This window comes from Apium graveolens, chromosome 11 (assembly GCF_009905375.1).
Source record: "Apium graveolens cultivar Ventura chromosome 11, ASM990537v1, whole genome shotgun sequence".
In the NCBI taxonomy this organism is placed as follows: domain Eukaryota; kingdom Viridiplantae; phylum Streptophyta; class Magnoliopsida; order Apiales; family Apiaceae; genus Apium; species Apium graveolens.
In genome coordinates this window covers 47018842-47024436 of record NC_133657.1, presented here as the reverse complement: position 1 = coordinate 47024436, position 5595 = coordinate 47018842, and the positions used below count along the sequence as shown (strand labels likewise).

General features: G+C 41.2%; 1 non-coding gene across 1 annotated transcript; it reads left to right on the top strand.

Annotated features, from left to right (window-relative positions):
• Nucleotides 1-751: 751 nt before the first annotated feature.
• LOC141698776 (small nucleolar RNA R71) lies at nt 752-857 on the top strand. The gene has a single exon (XR_012565279.1). It is a non-coding gene; the product is annotated as a small nucleolar RNA R71 (small nucleolar RNA).
• The last annotated feature ends 4738 nt before the right edge of the window (nt 858-5595 follow it).

Sequence of the window (5595 nt, the reverse complement as noted above, 5' to 3'; positions counted from 1 at the left end):
GATTTGTTTCTGTATCACTAAGAAGCGTTCCTGGTAGTCGATTCAATAAGGCATTAGCAATTTGCCCTATTTGGTTCTCCAGATTCTGGATAGAAACAGCCTGGCTTTGGCTTATAAGAGCCTGGTTTTTGCACATAAGCCTCAACTCCTCTAATTCAGATTTTTCATTCGAAGATAGACCTGCATCATGAGTTTGTTGTTTAAGTTGGAGTTGATGTCTTGGTGCAAATTGTTGTTGAAAACCAGGGGGTTGAATAGCTTATTTCCAAATTGCTGGAACGGCTGTTGCATCGCATTCTGATTGTTGCTCCAGCTGAAGTTAGAATGATTCCAGTTGTCAGGATGATAAGTGTCTGGAACTGGTTGTTGGGATCTCTGAAAGTTGCTCACAAACTGAGCTGAGTCACTAGATATAGTGCATTGCTCCGTCACATGCGAACCTGCACATAGCTCACAAACACTGGTTATTTGATGAACACCATAGTTAGCCAGAGAATCGATCTTCATAGACAACGCCTTTAGTTGAGCAGTGATAGCCGTAGCTGTATCCACTTCAAGAACTCCTGCTACCTTGCCCTGTGGACATCTCTGGGTTGGATACTGATATTCATTAGAAGCCATCAAATCAATTAGATCATAAGCTTCCTCATAGCTCTTTGCCCATAATGCTTCGCCTGCTGCTGCATCGAGCATGGGTCTGGACTGTGCTCCCAACCCATTGTAAAAACAAGTGATGATCATCCAATCCGGAATTTCATGATGAGACACTTCCTAAGCATCTACTTGTAGCACTCCCAAGCTTCACATAGCGATTCTCCCGTTTGCTGCGCAAATTGAGTGATAGCATTCCTGAGTGCAGTTGTCTTCGCCATAAGGAAGAATTTAGTAAGAAACTTCTGAGCAAGATCTTCCCAAGTAGTAATCGAACCATATGGTAGAGAGTGTAACCAGCTCTTAGCCTTGTCCCTCAGAGAGAATGGGAACAATCTCAGCTTCACAGCATCTTCAGAAACACCGTTGAACTTGAAGGTGTCGCAGATCTCAATGAAATCCCTAATGTGTATATTGGGATCTTCAGTTGGAGAACCCCCAAACTGGATTGAATTCTGCACCCATTGAATTATGCCATGCTTGATCTCAAAGGTATTAGCTGTGATAGCTGGCCGGATAATGCTAGATTGAATGTCATTTATCATGGGTTGAGAAAAATCCATCAAGGCTTTCGTTCGTGTTGCTAGATCTCCCATTGTAATGAGTAGCTGAAACACAAACAAATAAACTGTGAAAGTAAAAGAATCTGAGTCAGTGAACTTTAACGACCACTGATGACAAGCACATAAACTAAAAATTAACACCGAGTCCCCGGGAGCGGCGCCAAAAACTTGTTTGGGCGAAAACACGCGCTAAAATTCACGCAAGTATACGCGTTCGCAAGTAGTATAAGATATAAATCAGATTCGTTCCCACGGAGACTGGTTTAGGTTAAGTTCAATTTATGCACATATGCAACAATGTATGGTTATCGCTCAATGCTAAGACAAATAACAAATTGGCTTTTTATTAAACTAAGAGATTATACTAAATAACATTAACTAAGAGAACAAGAATGGTTGAATTAATATATATGACAAACATGGGATTCTAACTTCATTAAATACTTCATTCAATAGCCTTATTATTCTTAACCTTAGCATGCGATGGTGATGACACTAATCAGATAACACGAAACTGATAAACGCCAACTTTCGTTGCACGAGTACAATTCTACCAAGCATCCACAAAAGAGATAGAAGTTGAATAGACAACAATTATATTGAGGCCCTATATGTCTATAGAATTTGACAACATAACGGTTTAAGCATAAGTTATCTATAATGATTACACAGGGCAAATAAAATGGTTAGAGTTACCCACTAATCATGCATACAATACATGAACCTATGCTAGCATGGCAAGTTATAAACCTCTATATTCACTATCGCTTCAATAGAGATTAACACGCTATCTTATATATTAGCTACACACATAAGACGAATAAGCACAACCAATACTAGGATATCAATCAATCACCACACATCAAGATATCAAAACAAATTAATTATTGAAATCCATAAGTAAATCCGGTAGAACCCCATGATAACGATTGGCCCATAATCGAACTCATCGTCACCATGGGTTCCAATGAAAGCATGGTATAAAACAAGGTCTTAATAAACTGAATAATAATTAAAGTAGGAATAAACGAGATCTAGGTTCAACAAGAATGAAAACGAGCATCCAAAGTTACAACTAATTCAAAGAATCACAAGTTAAAAATAAGAACTTCTTTTTCTGAGTTGTTTTGTGCTTCTAGGTCTTCTCCTTGGTATCCCAATCTTCCTGGATGATGAAAACCCTTTTTTTAAGTATATATACGCCCCTAGTGGACCTGGACCCTTAAAATCGTCAAATTCCACTCAAAAAGGCTTTTTCAGCGAAATCAGCGACCAGCCGCGCCTCAGGAGGCCGCCTCAGCTCCCGGGCGGCCGCCCCAGCTCCCAGGCGGGCGCCTGGAGCCTTTTTGGAAAAAAATCTGATGAATCTTGTTTTGGCCATAACTTGAGTTCTACTCGTCAGAATTAGGTGATTCAACTGCCCACGCGAAGCTAAAAAGATTCTCTACAACTTGACAGTGGCCTAGGCTTCCAATTCTGATCACTTTTTATCATATTTCCTTTAAAAGCTCTTTTCTTTATTTAACTGATACCTGAAATGCAATAACAAAAAAATATATCAAAATACCAACTTAAGCTTGCAATGAAGCATTCCAAGTGGATGTAAAATCCACTTATCACAAGGGGTGTCATTTGCTGGTGGAGCTAGAGCATAAAGCATATTGGGCTTTGAAGAAATTGAATCTGGATTTAGATGCAGCTGGAAAGAAGAGGATGCTTCAATTGAATGAGCTCGACGAATTTCGACTTCAGGATTATGAGAACAACAAAATGTATAAGGAGAAAGTCAAGAGGTGGCATGATCGGGGTCTAGTGCTCAAATCATTTATGTTGGGGCAACAAGTTCTTTTGTTCAAATCTCGTCTCTGTCTTTTTCCTGGAAAGTTGAAGTCAAGATGGTCAGGGCCGTTTATTATCAAGACTGTGTTTCCACATGGAACGATGGAAATTTTTGAGAATGATCTGGGCCAAGCATTCAAGGTAAATGGTCAGAGGTTGAAGCATTACTATGGTGACATGGCAAACCACAACGTGGTTAGTGTCATTTTGTTGTCCATTTGATCTCGAGTTTCTACGTCAAGCTAACGACGTAAAACAAGCGCTTCTTGGGAGGCAACCCAAGTTTGTTGTACATTAATAAGTAGAGGAAGCAAGAAAAAAAGAGATAATCACAGAAAAAATCAGAAAAAGTGAAAAATTCAAGACCGACTATAGAAGCCTAGCGCGGTCGCGCTGTCCTAGTGTGCGGCCGCGCTGAAATCACAGAAACACGACGCGCCCACGTTGTTCCAGCGCTCGGCCGCGCCGGCTTGGCAGAAGTAGCGCGCGCCCTCGTTGTCCTAGCGCGCGGCCACGCCTTGGTCCCGATTCTGAAAAAAATAAAAGGCAGTTTTAGAGGAGAAAATTGGGATTTTTGCTACAAAATCAATTTCTAACCGAATTTTACTCCCCCACATCCCAAATTTCCCTCTCCAAATCAAACCCATTACTCCCATTATTCCCATAATCAAATCCCACTTCTATTCCATATATAATTCTCTTTTCACCACTAATATATACACATACCTTATACACAAACTTCTTCACCACTTCACAAATTCTCAAACACAAATTCTCTCTCAACACAAACTCTTATTCTCTCTCAACACAAACTCTTATTCTCTCTACTCAATTCCAATGCCACCCAAGAGATAAAGAACACAAGTAAGCAGCAGCACCACCGATTCTTCAAGTATGGCTGGTATAAGGCCGAGGTTCTCTACTCCGGAGGCTGAAGCGGAGTATACGAGGCTTCTTTCGAAGCCGAACATCAAGGAGCGAGATTTTTTGCCATCAGGGAAGGATGGTCAGCTGTTGGAGATGATTCTGAAGATGGGATGGGTTCCTTTTTGCGAGGCACCCGCATCTGTGCCCATGAGTGTTGTTCTCGATTTCAATTCGAACATGAAGGCCGAGAAGAATGGCTTCAGGGTGGTTCGAGGGAGGACTGTGGAGTACATTGCAGAGACTATTAGGACGGTGATTGAGCAGCCCGCGAGGAAGCCCGGGCAGGACATTTGGAATGATAAGACTCAGGGGACTTTGATCTGGATCTTATTGTTACTACACTGTGCCAACCCGATACTCATTGGAAGATCAAGAGGGGCACTACTGAGTATTCTACATTCCCGGCTTCCAGCATGACCAGGTTTGCCCGTGTATGGAACACGTTTATTTGTGCTAACATCATACCATCTTCTCATGTGCATGAGATTATTGTGGAGCGTGCACGGCTGTTGTGGGGCATTCTTCAGGGCGATTATGTGGATCTTGGGATGGTGATTTATCAGGGGATTCTGAAGTTCTTGAGAAGGAGTACCACGAGGTGTATTCCATATGCGTCAGTTATGACGAAGCTTTGCGTGACAGTTGGTGTTTATTAGCTCGCACATGAGCAGTTGCAGCTCCCAAGTGCTCCTATTAAGTGCACTACTTTGGCCACAATGCAAGAATAGGATGGAGGCAAGCCCGATCTATAGGGGCTTAGTTATACTTTTGACCATCTACTTGGTGGGAGGCAAGCTGCTGGTGCCACTTAGGCGAGCAGGGCTGCATGGAGATCTCAGCTAGGAGATGAGGCGGGGCCATCGTAGCAGGCACATGAGCAGGAGGAAGGAGCTGATATGGGAGCTGGCATGAGCATGACGCAGTACAAGCATCTGGAAAGGAGGATGGATGTGATGCATGACATCCACAACAAGTTTGCACGAGATCTCACCCAAGCATTGGGGACAACTTTTAGAGCCACCGGTGTTGACATCCAGTAGCCAGTTTTTTGTGAGAATTCCGTGTATCCACCTCCGAACACATCTGACACTCCACCCGTTGAGGGTGAGGAGCCTGATTCTGATTAGGTATGCTTGAATTCCTTACTATTACCTTCATTGAGGATCGTGAATATTTTAAGTTTAGCGGTAGTAGTTGAAGGAATATGTTTTGTGTGAGTCGCATATAGTTGCATATTCATAATAGTTTAGTTCATATAGTTGCATATTTTGCCATGTAGTTTTTTTTTATTTTTGATAGCTTTCATGTTAGTTTGTTCATATATTTCATGTATTTGCATTACATGATCCCTTAGATGATTTTGTCGATTGACTTGTGATATTGATGCTAGTGTAGCAATGTCGTATTTAAAGATGTTGAGTCATATTAAGTTGATTTGCATGTTAGAGACACTTGTATTTTACTAAGTCTTATAGGTTGCTTAAGTGCTATATCATGATCATGGTTTGTTTGTTTGCCGAGGTTTAATCTCTTATTTATATTTAAAATTTAGGATATTTTCTTCATAATAAAATAACATGAATTTTTAGAAATTTGAGAAAAATTGGATTTCATT